Source organism: Elephantulus edwardii, unplaced genomic scaffold, assembly GCF_000299155.1.
Source record: "Elephantulus edwardii isolate Elephantulus edwardi_28Jun2011 unplaced genomic scaffold, EleEdw1.0 scaffold00048, whole genome shotgun sequence".
Taxonomy (NCBI): domain Eukaryota; kingdom Metazoa; phylum Chordata; class Mammalia; order Macroscelidea; family Macroscelididae; genus Elephantulus; species Elephantulus edwardii.
Window position 1 is genome coordinate 2,746,817 of NW_006399798.1, and position 12,498 is coordinate 2,759,314.

A 12,498-nucleotide genomic window follows, 5' to 3' on the forward strand; every position below is an offset into this window, starting at 1 on the left:
CACATTGAGTCAGCTTACAGGTTCACAAGCCTTCATTAACTCAGATACTACAATTATGTGCATGGCAGGCTGAAAGGACCATTTAAGATTTTTCTCCTTTTGAAACACTCTCCTTTTTCACAGCTGTGTGGTGCGGCCCTCTGTAACAGAGACCCTTGTGCTGGCCACCAGACGCTGACAGCTCAGTCTGTGACAAGCACCAGGTTCGTTCGCCTGCAGACAGCGCGTGGAGCGGCCACATTGTTCTGGTCCAGGGCCTGGGGGACAGTGAGGGCAGCATGCATGCGACCACCGCCACAGGAGGGCCAGCTGAGGCCGCCACGGCTGTGTGTCTGTGTGTTTGAGCCCATGTGTGTGCCTTGACATGACTTCACGTGTGTCCACCTACTGTGGACGTGTGTGCCTGTGTGCACATGTGTGGGAACGAGGGTGCGTGCACATCAGCCCACCTGAGGTGTCCCCTTTGCTGTGGAGAGCCAGCTGCTGCCTTGGCCACAGAGCAGAGCCTGGTCCTGGACAGCTGCTCCTGACCCCTCTGTGAAGCCAGCAGGACCGAGTCAGGGTGGGTGCTGAACACCACGTCCTGTGGGACATGTCACCCACTCTCCTTGGGTATGTGCACACACGTGCTGGCCCTTCATATGTGCATGTAGATGTGACAGCGTGTGCAGGGCAGTGCTGCCCAGGAGCCTGACCCCTCCTTCAGGGTGGCTGAGCCGTGTGGGGACTGGACTGTTAACAGCAGGACATCAAGGCCTGGGTTCTGAACTTCTCAGGACACCTCGGGTGAGAGTGGGGAGAGGCACCTGGTGTAAGTGGGAGGGGGCCAGATTCAGGGTCACCCTGGAGAACAGCCCATGATGGGGACAGAACTCAGACCTGTGTCTCTGGAGCAGGACAGCTTCACACCCTGGTCGCACAGAGGGAGTTGGAAGTCAGCTGCCTTGGAGGCTGGGCTAACAACGCTCTCGGCGGCACTGTTTGCGGACCTCTCTATCCTGAAAGAGAAGGAAAAGGCCAACCCCAGAAGCACCACGTAGCAACCCAGCAATTCACAAACTTACTTTTTATTCATTTTATTTATGTGTGTGTGTGTACCGTCAAATCGTTTTTGACTGGCACAGGAGGAGATTTGCCTCCTTCTCCAGCAGAGCATCTGGTGGAGTCGAACCTGTGCACCTCTGGGAGGTTTAAAAAAGTTTGTAGGGAGCTCTGGTGGCCTAGTGGCAAGAAGCTGCACCGCAATCGCAGAGGTTGCCCTGGTTACGCTGGTTACACTGAGATAGGCCGTGAGGGGAGGGGCTCAGGCCGTGGATGCGCGCCTGTCTCCCTCCTGAGATTCGGAGACTAGTCCCTCTCCCACGTGTAAAAATTCTAGCCAGGAGCGCAGAGCATGCCGCCCAAGTGGAAGTCCTTAACAGCACAGAGGACGTGTGTGCAGAGCAGCGTGTAAGTGTGTACACATTCATGTGTGCACAGACGTGTAGCTCTGTGTGCACAGATGCCAGTGTCTGTGTGCCTGGTCCCTGTACACAGCGTTTCCTCCTGGCTGGCACCTGCTGCCTGGCTGTACCTGTGAGCACAGCAGCACCTGAGGCTCCACACACCTGTGGGCTGCCCTCCAGCAGGCGGCATGTCCTGCACAGGGGGTTGAGCTAGGTACCTGACGGACTGGCATGTGGTGGGACAGGTGGTGGAGGAGAGCATGAGATGTTGGATCCAGGCAGATAAAGAAACCAGACCAATGACCTCTTGGGCAGATCATCTCCCTCCTGGGGGACTAAGGGTTTCAGATGTCGGGGTACATCCTCTCTGGGGACCCTGGGTGTGCACAGCCCAGGCACACACAGCTGGCCCTGCTGGACCACGCCAAAGTGCAGCTCCAAGGTGTGACCAGGGTCTGCTCTGTACACTGGCCGCCTTGTGATTTGGTAGCTTTCCTCCCAAGGATAGACAGACAGGGATTGGTGGGCTTGCAGTCTCTGTGTCTTGGTGGGGGGGTGTCTCTGCTCTCTGCTGTCCATAAGTGAGGCCATAGCTCCTGCCTCTCTCCAGAGGGCAGAGGCCAGGCCTGGTGTGTGTCTGGCCCCCAGTAAGAGGCTGTGCTGGAGAGAGTGGTGAGCAGCATGTCAGAGGGAGGATGAGAAGCTGTGGGTCTGGGGATGCTTGGACGTCTGTTTGTCGTGTCAGGGGCTAAGTGTATTCAGTCAGGGTTTCTCTGTCCAAGCAGCACCTGGAACAATTTTCTACACAAAGGAGATGGTTTTTGTTTTGAATTCTAAAGCTAGGGAGGGGGAAAAGAGAAGGAGAGAGAGAAAGAGGGTGGTGGGGGGAAGGAGAGAGAGGGGAGAGAGAGAGAGAGAGAAGAGGAGAGAGAGGGAAAAGAGGAGCGAGAGAGAGAGAGGAAAAGAGAGAGGAGAGGAGAGAGAGAGAAAGGGAGAGAGAAGAGAGCGAAATGAGGAGGGAGAGAGAATGGAGCAGGAGTGTCTCAGGTTCCTCATGCTGCAGTAACAACACACAAAGCGTGTGACACTGGACAGACGTTGTCTCATGGTCTGGAGGCCGAATCCACACCAGGGTGTCGGTGCATTGTCTCCAGGGCTCTCAGAGGACATGTCCCAATGCCTCTCTCCCAGCTTCAGTGCCTACCAACCAATGAGCTTCAGTGTTCCTGGGCTGTGGCTGTGCCTGCCTCTATTATGACATGAAATTCTTCCTCTTTTACATCTGTGTCCACTCTTTAACTGGACACACTCAAAACAGCAGCAGTGAGGATCCACCCTGCTCTGAGTGACCACATGCTGACTTGACTGGTGACACCGTCACGGGCCCTTTTCCAGACAAGCCCATGTCGGCAGAGAGTCCAGGGGCGGACACTGCAGTATGTCTCAGGGGGATATGATTTAGTCCACCACACGTGACCTTTAGGCCCCAGGAACCGTCTGTCAGGTGCGAGCTGCTTGCTGAGTGACCTGTCGGGGTTCCCAGGCCCTGTCCTTTCCGTCTCTCGCGATGTGACCAGAATCCCCAGAGTGGAGCGTGTACGAGAGTTGTGGCATTCTGTCCGGGTGGTCAGGGCAGGGTTGTGATGCCCTTCGTGCTTGCTGGTCACAAGTCTGTCGTGGATGGTGCTGCTGGAAGGGTAAGGCCCACTGACCTGGAAGCTGTGTGGTTTCTGGGTCAGCATCGCGGATGCTGCATGAGGTGATGTCCTGAGGGTCTAACTGGGTGAACCACCAGCCTCCCCCAGCGGAAGCTCCTGTCCCTCCAGCCGGGAAGGCAGCCCTGGTTTGCATTCAGTTATGTGCATGCCTGGCCTCCGCGCCCTCCGTCTGACAGAGTGGACGGACGGACGGACGGACGGACGGCCTCCACTGGGGCTCTCAGGTGTGTGCTCCAGTCTTTTTCTTTCCTGGATGGGGAGTGAAGAGTTGTAAGAACAAAGTGGTAGGAAAGTGCTGGACTGTTCTAGAAGATACCAGACTGTTCTGGAAGGTATCCAGAGACTCCTCCACAGGCTTGACCCTGGATCTGGCCACATCCTTCAGAGTGTAATGTGACCCATCTACGGGGCAGTCAGCTGGTGATTATCGATGCTAATGGAAAACAGAAATGAAACGGATAATTCAAAATGGCAGACGGATCAATAGGACTTATATTTAGCTTGTGATTGCGTTGCATATTTCCCTGCTGGCAGGCTGGCCTTCACGATCTGATTCATGGAGTCCAAGAACCTACTGCCCACAGGCCAAGGCCTGTCACCTTCATTCCCCTAGGAGAGTTACTGGAACGTACAAGGACCGCTTATGAGTTGGTGACCGGTGTAGAGGGAGGTGCCCGTCCCTCTGTCCCCGGCTCTGCCCTCTCCTCCTTGCATAGAGAGCACACGGCTCTCCCAAGGAGGCCCACGGCTGGCGACTCCCCTGCAGAAGGGACTAAGACCTTTCAGTAAGTAACAGTCCATTTACATCACTGGAGGAAATGGAAATAGGTCACAAGGGCCAAAGGACAATCTGGAATGTCCCCCACCTGCGTTTAAGGATCAGCTCGAGAACAGATCGATGCTTGGAGCACGAGTCACTGAAGACCAGATGAGTTGTGGGATGACATCAAGGTCATCCTGTGTGAAGAAGGCCAAAGGTCAACTTAAAAGACAAGAGAGGAAGAAAAGAGCAAAATGGATGTCAGAAGAGACTCTGACACTGGCTCTGGGACACGTTGACGTTGTTGGCCAGGCTTTCTCCACCTCATCGTGATCTCGTGCGGCCCCGCTCAGTCCTGAGCCGTTTTCCCAACCCCTGCTGTGTGTTCCAAGGGCCCTGCCTGAGGCCCGTGCTCGGACACTACACCCAAGTCAAGCTTCTGTTCGGAGGGTTTACAGTGGCCTGTCATGCCACTACCACTTCCTAGTCTGTCTTAGCTGGGAACCTCTGCTGAAACCTGTCTGCCCAAGTGACCCTGTTGTGCGTGAAATGTTAGCGGTGTAGCTTCTAGCATCATGACGGACTGATGGATGAATGGCTTTTAAACAGTGGCTAAAGTGAGTGAAAGAAATGATGGAGTGAGAGACCGGAACAGAAGATTTTGAAGGGCAGCTTGAGAGGACAAAGTCAAGTGTTCAATGAAAAAGACAAAGACTTGGGTTCAGAAAACCAAAAGGGAACACGTTCAACATTTCTCAAATTGGTGGACCTGAAGGGAAAAAAAATCAATACCAAGCTGCACTATTAAGGTTTCTGTTGATGGAGAGATTGAAGTTAATGATTTCATCTTACCCTGAGCCACAGTTCACACGCTTGGTACCTGCAGTCAGGAAACCGAAAGATGAGTTGCATGAGGAAAGTCTGCTGTCAAGGACCTCTCCAGAATGCTAACAAGCAGCGATGTCAGCCAGTCTAAAGCCTGAAGTGTACCCGATCCGAGCCATGGGCTTCTTAACTGCCTGCTATGCATCTGAAGGCTGGACTGTAAGGATGTTAGAAGAAGGATCGATGCCTTTGAGTTATGGTGCTTGACATGAGTGTTGAAGAGCTCGGAGACTGCCAAGAGAAGAGGTCTGTCCTGGAGGGAGTGAAGCCAGGGTTCAAGGAGGGTGAACTCCACCTCACACACTTGGGCCACGTTACCAGGGGCGGCGAGTTCTTGGAGAAGGATGCCAACCTTGGAAAGCTGGAGGGTCAGCACAGGAAAGGAAGATGCTTGACGAGACGGATTGACACAGTGACTGTGGCAGTGGAGTCACAGTGTAGGAGATGGTGAGGTTGGCTCCAGAGAGGGCTGTTCACAGTGCCGCCGTGAGTCATCGTAGATGTAATGGCAACAACAGCAGCAAAATACTGAATGATGCAGAAAGCACAACCAGAGGATACAGGGAATATGGACTCACTGTTTGGAAAAGAATTGATCACCACTCAGCCATTGCCGGAGGTGGGAGAAGATTAGAATGATAGCACTGTCAGAAGCCCACGCTGGACTGAAGGTCCTGGTGAGAAACAAGCATCCAGGAACTGAAGAAATACCAGTCGAGGTGTTTCAGCAGATGACAGCACCTCTGCACACACTTACTCAGCTTCGCTAAGACATGTGACAGCTACCTGGCCATCTGACAGGAGAGATCCATGTTCGTGCCAATTTCAGAGAAAGGTGATTCAACAGAATGCAGAAATTATCAAACAGTATCGTAAATATCTGATCATTTCTGCATTCTGTTGGATCATCTTTTTCTGGAATTATCATAAATATCGTGCTCGCTTCGGCAGCACATATACTAAAATCTGAACGATACAGAGAAGATTAGTGTGGCCCCTGCGCAAAGGCTGACACAAATTTGTGAAGCGTTCCATATTTTTACAAAAAGGGTGGCACAGGATAGAGCAGGGTTTAGGACTGCTGTACATGGAGTCGCAGGTGACTCGACGTCACATAACAGCAACGGCAACATCATAAATATCACATGCAAGTAAAATCTTGCTGAAGATTGTTCAAAAGTAACTGCTTCAGCCCATTGGCATGGAGCTGCCAGAAATTGAATCTGGATTCAGAATAAAGGTTAGGATGTGGTATGGCATTGCTGAAGCATAGCTCTTAACAGAAAGCAGAGAACACCGGGAAGGTACTTCCTTGTGAGGTATTGACTATGCAAAGGCTTTCAGCTCTGTGGATCATAACAAAGTAGAAATAACATGGAGAAGAATGAGAATTCCAGAACACTAAACTGTGCTCAGACAGAGCCTGTACACAGACTGGGAGGCACAGACCCAAGCACGACAGGGGAACGCTGCGTGGCTTAAAGGGAGGGACAGTGTGTGTCATTGCTGTGTCTTTCACCACTTATTCAACCTGTCAGCTGAGCAAATAATTTGAGAAGTTGGACTCTATGAAGAAGAACTTGGCATTGGAATTGGAGGAAGACTTATAACCAACCTCCAATATGCAGACGACACAACCTTACTTGCTGTGAGTGAAGAGGACTTGGAGTATATCTTAAGTTATTTAATGCTGTTCTCAGAGACAGGGTTGGCTCAGGACGTAGCAGGGTTCAGAGCTGCTGTACACAGGGGTGATGTGATTCGCAGGTGACTTGACGGCACACAAAAACAACAACAGAGATACCTACTAGGGGATGGCCTGAACAAACAGAAATGTAGTCTCTTAAGAGTTTAGGAGGCTGGAAGTTCAAACTCTGGGCCCCGCTGTGAGGGAAGGCGTTGGTTCTGGAGGTGAGGCCTTCATTCCGCAGTGTCTGTAGATGGGCATCCTGCGGAGACCTCCATGGGCCCTGGCCTTCCCCGGTGTCCAAGTGCGTCCTCACACAGGAATCCGAGCCCGAAAGAACACACTCCACTCCTGGCAATTCCTGCTGGTCCCCACTCTGGGCTCGATTTCGTCCCCTTTAATGAGAGAAAAGGTGCTGAGGGTCACCCCCAAGGGAAACTCCCCTTCCTGTGATGAGGGCTGTTTGGCATTCCCCCCCCCCCCGCCCTGTAGTCCTCCTACAGCTGTGTTTGCAGGGTCCTCAGTAATCATACCTGTACTTTTTTGGACATAATTCCATTTATGACAAATTACTGAAGGAGATCAGGGATTATACTTCAACGTATGGTAACAAACACCATCCCAGTTGGAGCAATAAACAGCATTCATGATGGACGCGAAGGAATTGAAATTGTCATGGATTTCATTTTACTCAGATCAGTAATCAGTGTCCGTGGTGCAAAAGGCAGGACATTGAAAACCAACATACTGCACTGGGCAAACCTGCCACAGAGATCTTTGAAGTGTGAGTACGGCAGCTGTCACTTGGGGACTGAGATGCCCGGCCCTCGCCAGAGGAGGTCCAACTGCCTCACATGGACGTGAAAGTCCGACAGTGAATAAGAAAAGTTGAAGAACTGGTGTGTGAATTTCAGTGTCGGTGACGAGTCCTGGGTACAGCATGGGCTTCCCGCCTAATGAACACATCCATCTCGGGAGAAACACAGAATGCTCTTTGGAAGCGAGGGTGGTAAAACTCTTAAAACATTTCGGACGAATTATTAGAGGGGCCAGTCTCTGGTGAAGGACATCATACTTGGTAAAGCAGAGGTCAGCGAAAAAGAGAAAGACCTTGAGTGAGATGGATTTACAGAAGCTGTGACAGTGAGCTTGAACGTGGCCGCGGGTGTGAGGGATTGGCAGGGCCACGGGGTTGCTGGGAGCAGGAACCAGCTCACCGACAGCCTGGCACGTACGGCACCAAGAGCCCGCAGCATGGTGGATACGTCCGGGACAGGCTCGCCGTGTTAGCTGACCCAGGAGGACTTCAGAGCAGCGCGTGTTTAAACCCAGGGCCAGTGGTGGAGCAGAATCCTGGCCTCCACTGGAGAAACTTGGGTTTGACTTGAGGCGGGAGGCTTGTGTGTTGCTCTGTTGCTGAGCACGTGTCAGTTTCTAGACTCCAAAGGGTTAGGAAGAAAGGCCTGGCAACGAACTTCTGAAAACAGCCTGGAACAAGCGTGCAGACCACGGTGGGTCAGTCCAGGACTGAGCGGCTCGGGGCTCTGTGAGGCAGGCCTGGCCTGATGGCGGCTGGAACACCGGCCGTTCTGTTTCAGCACACGCACGCGTCTGTGTGTGTCAGCACTCCTCTGGCATAGCCGGTGCCCTGTGCAGTGTCCACCACAGCTTGAGTGCCCTGGACACAGTTGTTAGGGGTGGCACTCTGCTCCACCTTGTTCTGGGAGGGAGGCTCTCTGCAGGTAGAACTGGGCCTGTTCTGGCTTGCCATGCCCCCTGACCCCCTTCCCAGGGATACTGCACCCGCTGGCACCACCGCATTCAATGCCCTTTGCATTGTTGCTGTTGCTCACCTGGATGGGCCTTCAGGACCGTGAGGTGATGTGGGATGCGCTGTCCACCGTCCTCATGGCGCGTCCTTGCTGAACATCCCAGGACACGCTCTTGGCCGCACGTGGCCACTCAGAGTTGGTCTCATCTGATGGGTAAACACCACCCACCAGAGATCAAGGGAGACGTGGGGGTGAAATGGGGACCAGGTGGGCCCCCCTCAGACAGGAAGCCTCTGGTCCACAGCCTCCCCCACTGGCCTGCATCGCACGCTTGGCACGGTGCTTGCTGGCATCAGAGTTAAAAATGACCTTTGGTTTCTAAGCCGCTGTGAATTATACATCACATTGATTTAACTTTTTATATTAAGTCAGTTGGCTGTGCTCACACCGGCTCCCCCGCTGGGTCATGGGCTCAGGACGGGCACAGGAACCGCAGGATGCTGCCTCTGTGGTCTGCCCCAAGGCCCCCACACTCGGGGACTGGGCTGCAGGTCATGGCTGCAGGCCTGGGGCTGCTCAGTTTCCTGGATGCCACAGCTCTGCCTGTGAGCTAGGAAAAGTGGGGTCTTCCTGGATTCTGGGGTGCATCAAAATAAATTCCCCAAGGGCGACTTCTGCAGGGGACCGGAGGGAGGATGGGGCTGGGCATTGGGAGAGAAATGGCCTGGCATGGTCTGGGGGGTCATGACACTGTTGTCCTAGTCCTTCCCTTTCCCGGGTGCTGGGGGTGACGTGTGCCTTCAACCTATACCCCCCACACCTAACCCCCATGACCTGTGCAGTGCCAGCCCTCCCCTTCCCACCGCTCCGCACTCAGAGCTCCCTAGAAGGAAGCGTTGCCCGTGGACTCACGGGTCTCAGTGTCAGAACCCCCTCAGGGTCCCAGCCTCACCTGGCGCCATCGCTGTCGACGGCGCTTTGGTTCCCACAGAGCGCGGCACACGGCTTCCCAAGCACAGCGAGGCCGTGGCGCTGGTTCTGACTCCTGGTGGCCCGTGCGTGTCACACACAACTACATATACACTTTCACACGCCAGAGTCTCCTGAAGAACCACCAGAAATTTCTTTCCCAGCGCCTCTGAGCCGCCTCGAACCGCAGGCCTTTTCCTTAGCAGCAGAGCCTTCTGCCTGTGTCGTCTCCGGGAGCCCTGGGACCCGAGTCCATTCGTACTCAGAGACCCCGTGGGAGGGAGTAGACACCCCAGGGGCTCCTCAGCTGGAGCCTCTGGAGAGCAGACTGCCCACGGTCCTTGCAGAGCGGCGGGTGGGTCTGACCCTGACCTTCTGGTTAGCAGCCAGCGCTTCGCTGTTCGCGCCACTAGCGCTCTGATCCCGTTGCTGACGCAGATCTGAGTCCTCGCAGACAGTAAGTGGAAGCGGGAGGTGATGGCATCTTTCTCCCACGGAGCCGACGGCGCCACGGGAGGTGTGAGTGGCCAGAGCAGTGTGGCCTGTGGGTCCCAGCACAGCGCCTCTTGGACCAGGTCACCAGAGCGCCTTCCCCCTCCTTCCGCTGGGCCTTCACACGGCTCCAGAAGCCGTCACTTCCCGTGAACTTCTCCAGGGGGCATGTACCTGCTCTTCACCCAAACTCCCTTCACACTCTGGCACATGGAGCTGACAGCACCCCCTTCCCCACCACAGATGGGTGTGGGGCCGGCAGAGGCCAGGGAAGGGCACAGCCTTGCCAGACACAAGGGCTCGCAGGCCAGTGCTGGCTGCCTCTCTGGAGGCTCTGCTGTGGGAGCATTGTCCCTTCCCTGCTCTCTGATAGAGGTGTGCACCCCTGTGTCCCCCCAGGATACTCCTTGCAGCCCAGGACGGGGAAGAGGTGACTGGTAGAGCTGGAGGGAGGAGATCTGGGCCTGTAATGGCTGAACGGGGACATTGGTACTTAAAGAGGAAGCGGTGGTTCCTCGCTGGCTTCCTAGATGATGAGTGACCATGGCCAAGATGGGGACATGAGCAGGGCCAACACAGCATCAGGCCGCTGCACACTCTACCCTGCGCTGGGCACCTGCAAGTCTTCAGTCCACGTGCTGTGACGAGGCCCAGACGCTTCTGTGCAGCCGCAGTGTCTGGGCTGGGCCACTTGCCAGGTGAAGCACAAAAGAAGCTTCTCTTTTGGGAACTGCCCATATTTCATCCAGGAACATTGTGAACATCACTGTGGACTCAGGAGCCAGCTCTGCTGCCCCACCTCCAAGTCCCATCCCTCCTAAGAACTCCTACTCATACGTCAAAACCCAACTCAGATGGCCCCAGAGCATCCCTGCCTGACTCCTGCAAAGGCTCCCTCCCTCATCTCCCGCAGTCCCTCCCTCAGCTGAGGGGGCAGTTCTTCCTCTGCCCTTCTCCCAACCAGCATCTTTCTACAGCCATTTTATCAGTTGAAAATGCAGGTCCTGGGCCCAGACTTATCCCCAGACTACAGGGGATCCTCATGCGGATAGAGTGGAGAGTCCCCAGCTGATGGAGGGCCGGAGGGTGCTGGCCGTGTCCAGCTCCATGTTCCAGGCCTCTGACTGCTGGGCTGTGTTTGTGGCAGAAGCTTTAAGGAGGGGATGAAGTGTGGCTTGTGAGTCTCCTGTCATGGGTGGGGGTCCAGGCTGGTGGCTCCTGTGATCTGTTCTGATTGAGCATTTTTCTGGACATGGTGCTGAGGGGTCTCCTGCCCACCGCTCGTTCTGCTGACCAGAACTAGCCACGACTGCAGGTGGTTCCAAGGCAGGACTAAGGAGCAGAGGTGATCCTACCTGGCAGGTGCTGGGGTCCCTCCTGGAAGGTGCCTGCTGAGCCTGGACTGTGCTGGGGTCAAAGCTGGCATGTGTTGGGGTCCTGCCTGGCTGGGGCTGGGGTCCCTTCTAGCCTGTGTTGGGGTCCCTCCTGGCAGGTTCCTGCTGCTGGCACAGAGTTGCAGGTGGAAGTCACGGGATCAGGTTTATGTGACACCACACTGTCCGCCAGCTCCTCGGAGTCTCAGCTGGGAGATGCAGGTACCTCCCCTGTTCCTGCTCATCTCTGAGGCTGTCACACATGCCAGAAGGGCTTGAGGATCTGGACGGGGACCCCGACACTGGGAAGCAGTCCCTGCTCCCCATCATCTTCCCGTTCTCGGGGCTGGAGTGCTGGAAGTTGGTGCCCCGAGGTGGTGCTCTCGAAGCCGGTGTCTGCCGTTCTGCTCGCTCTGCAGCGCCCACCCCACCCCTCCCCTGCGTCTGCAGCAGTATTTTTCTGCACCTCCAGCATGGAATTTTCCCAGTTATTTTAAATAAGTTTCATTTCTTTGTGCTTGGCATTCAGATAAGAATTACCAGCCCTGCACAGATGCAAATTTGGAGTCATCAAAGGAATATTGACAGCAATTACAAGCCCATCACCCTCTCACACAATCCGATGTCCCAGCTGCCGTCAGAGGCGAGTGCAGGATTTGAAAGGCTGAGCGTGAGCACATGTTCTCCAGCAAACGCCGCCAGCCTCTGGAGAAGCCCAGGAAAGGGTGCGGTCTCAGAGAGTTGCAGTCATGCTCCAGATTGAAACACATTACAGCAAGTTAAACCAAAGAGCTCATCAAGTCGCTCAGTGGGTGGTCCTCCTGCAGGGAATCCGACTGTTTATCTCCACTGGGCTCAGTCAGACTCTGGGGAAAAGTCAAGTTGCAAAGCTTCCTCTGGCCTTTGTGGAGAAGGGTGGTTGGTGAGTCACTGCCAGGTAACAGAGAGGCCTGGGGCCGGTTCCTCCTCCTCGAGTCCTTTTACTGATCTAGGCTTGATTGGTTTGGGCTGGGCTCACTCAGCCATCTGTGGCCAGCTGGGGCTCGGCCACTAGTGTCTGCTTCACGTGGCCTTGCGCCCTCCAGCAGGCTAGCAAGGCCGGGCCACGTGAAGTCCAAGACAGGGTATGCGAATGAGCGAGGCCTGCTGAGGCCTGGACCTGAAGTTGGCAAGTGGCCACTTCCAGTGCATTCACTGGTCAAAGTGTCACAGGCCAGTCCTGACAAAGGGGTGAGGAAGGAGACTCCGCCTCCTCTGGGGGCACCTCTGAAGTGACACTGCACAGGGAGTTTGCAGGACGGTATGAACATGGGGCCACTTTTGAGAACAGTCTGTGCAGGGGGCTGTGCTGATGCTAAGAATCTATGTCCTCGTGAGCGGTATGGCCTGGAGACAGG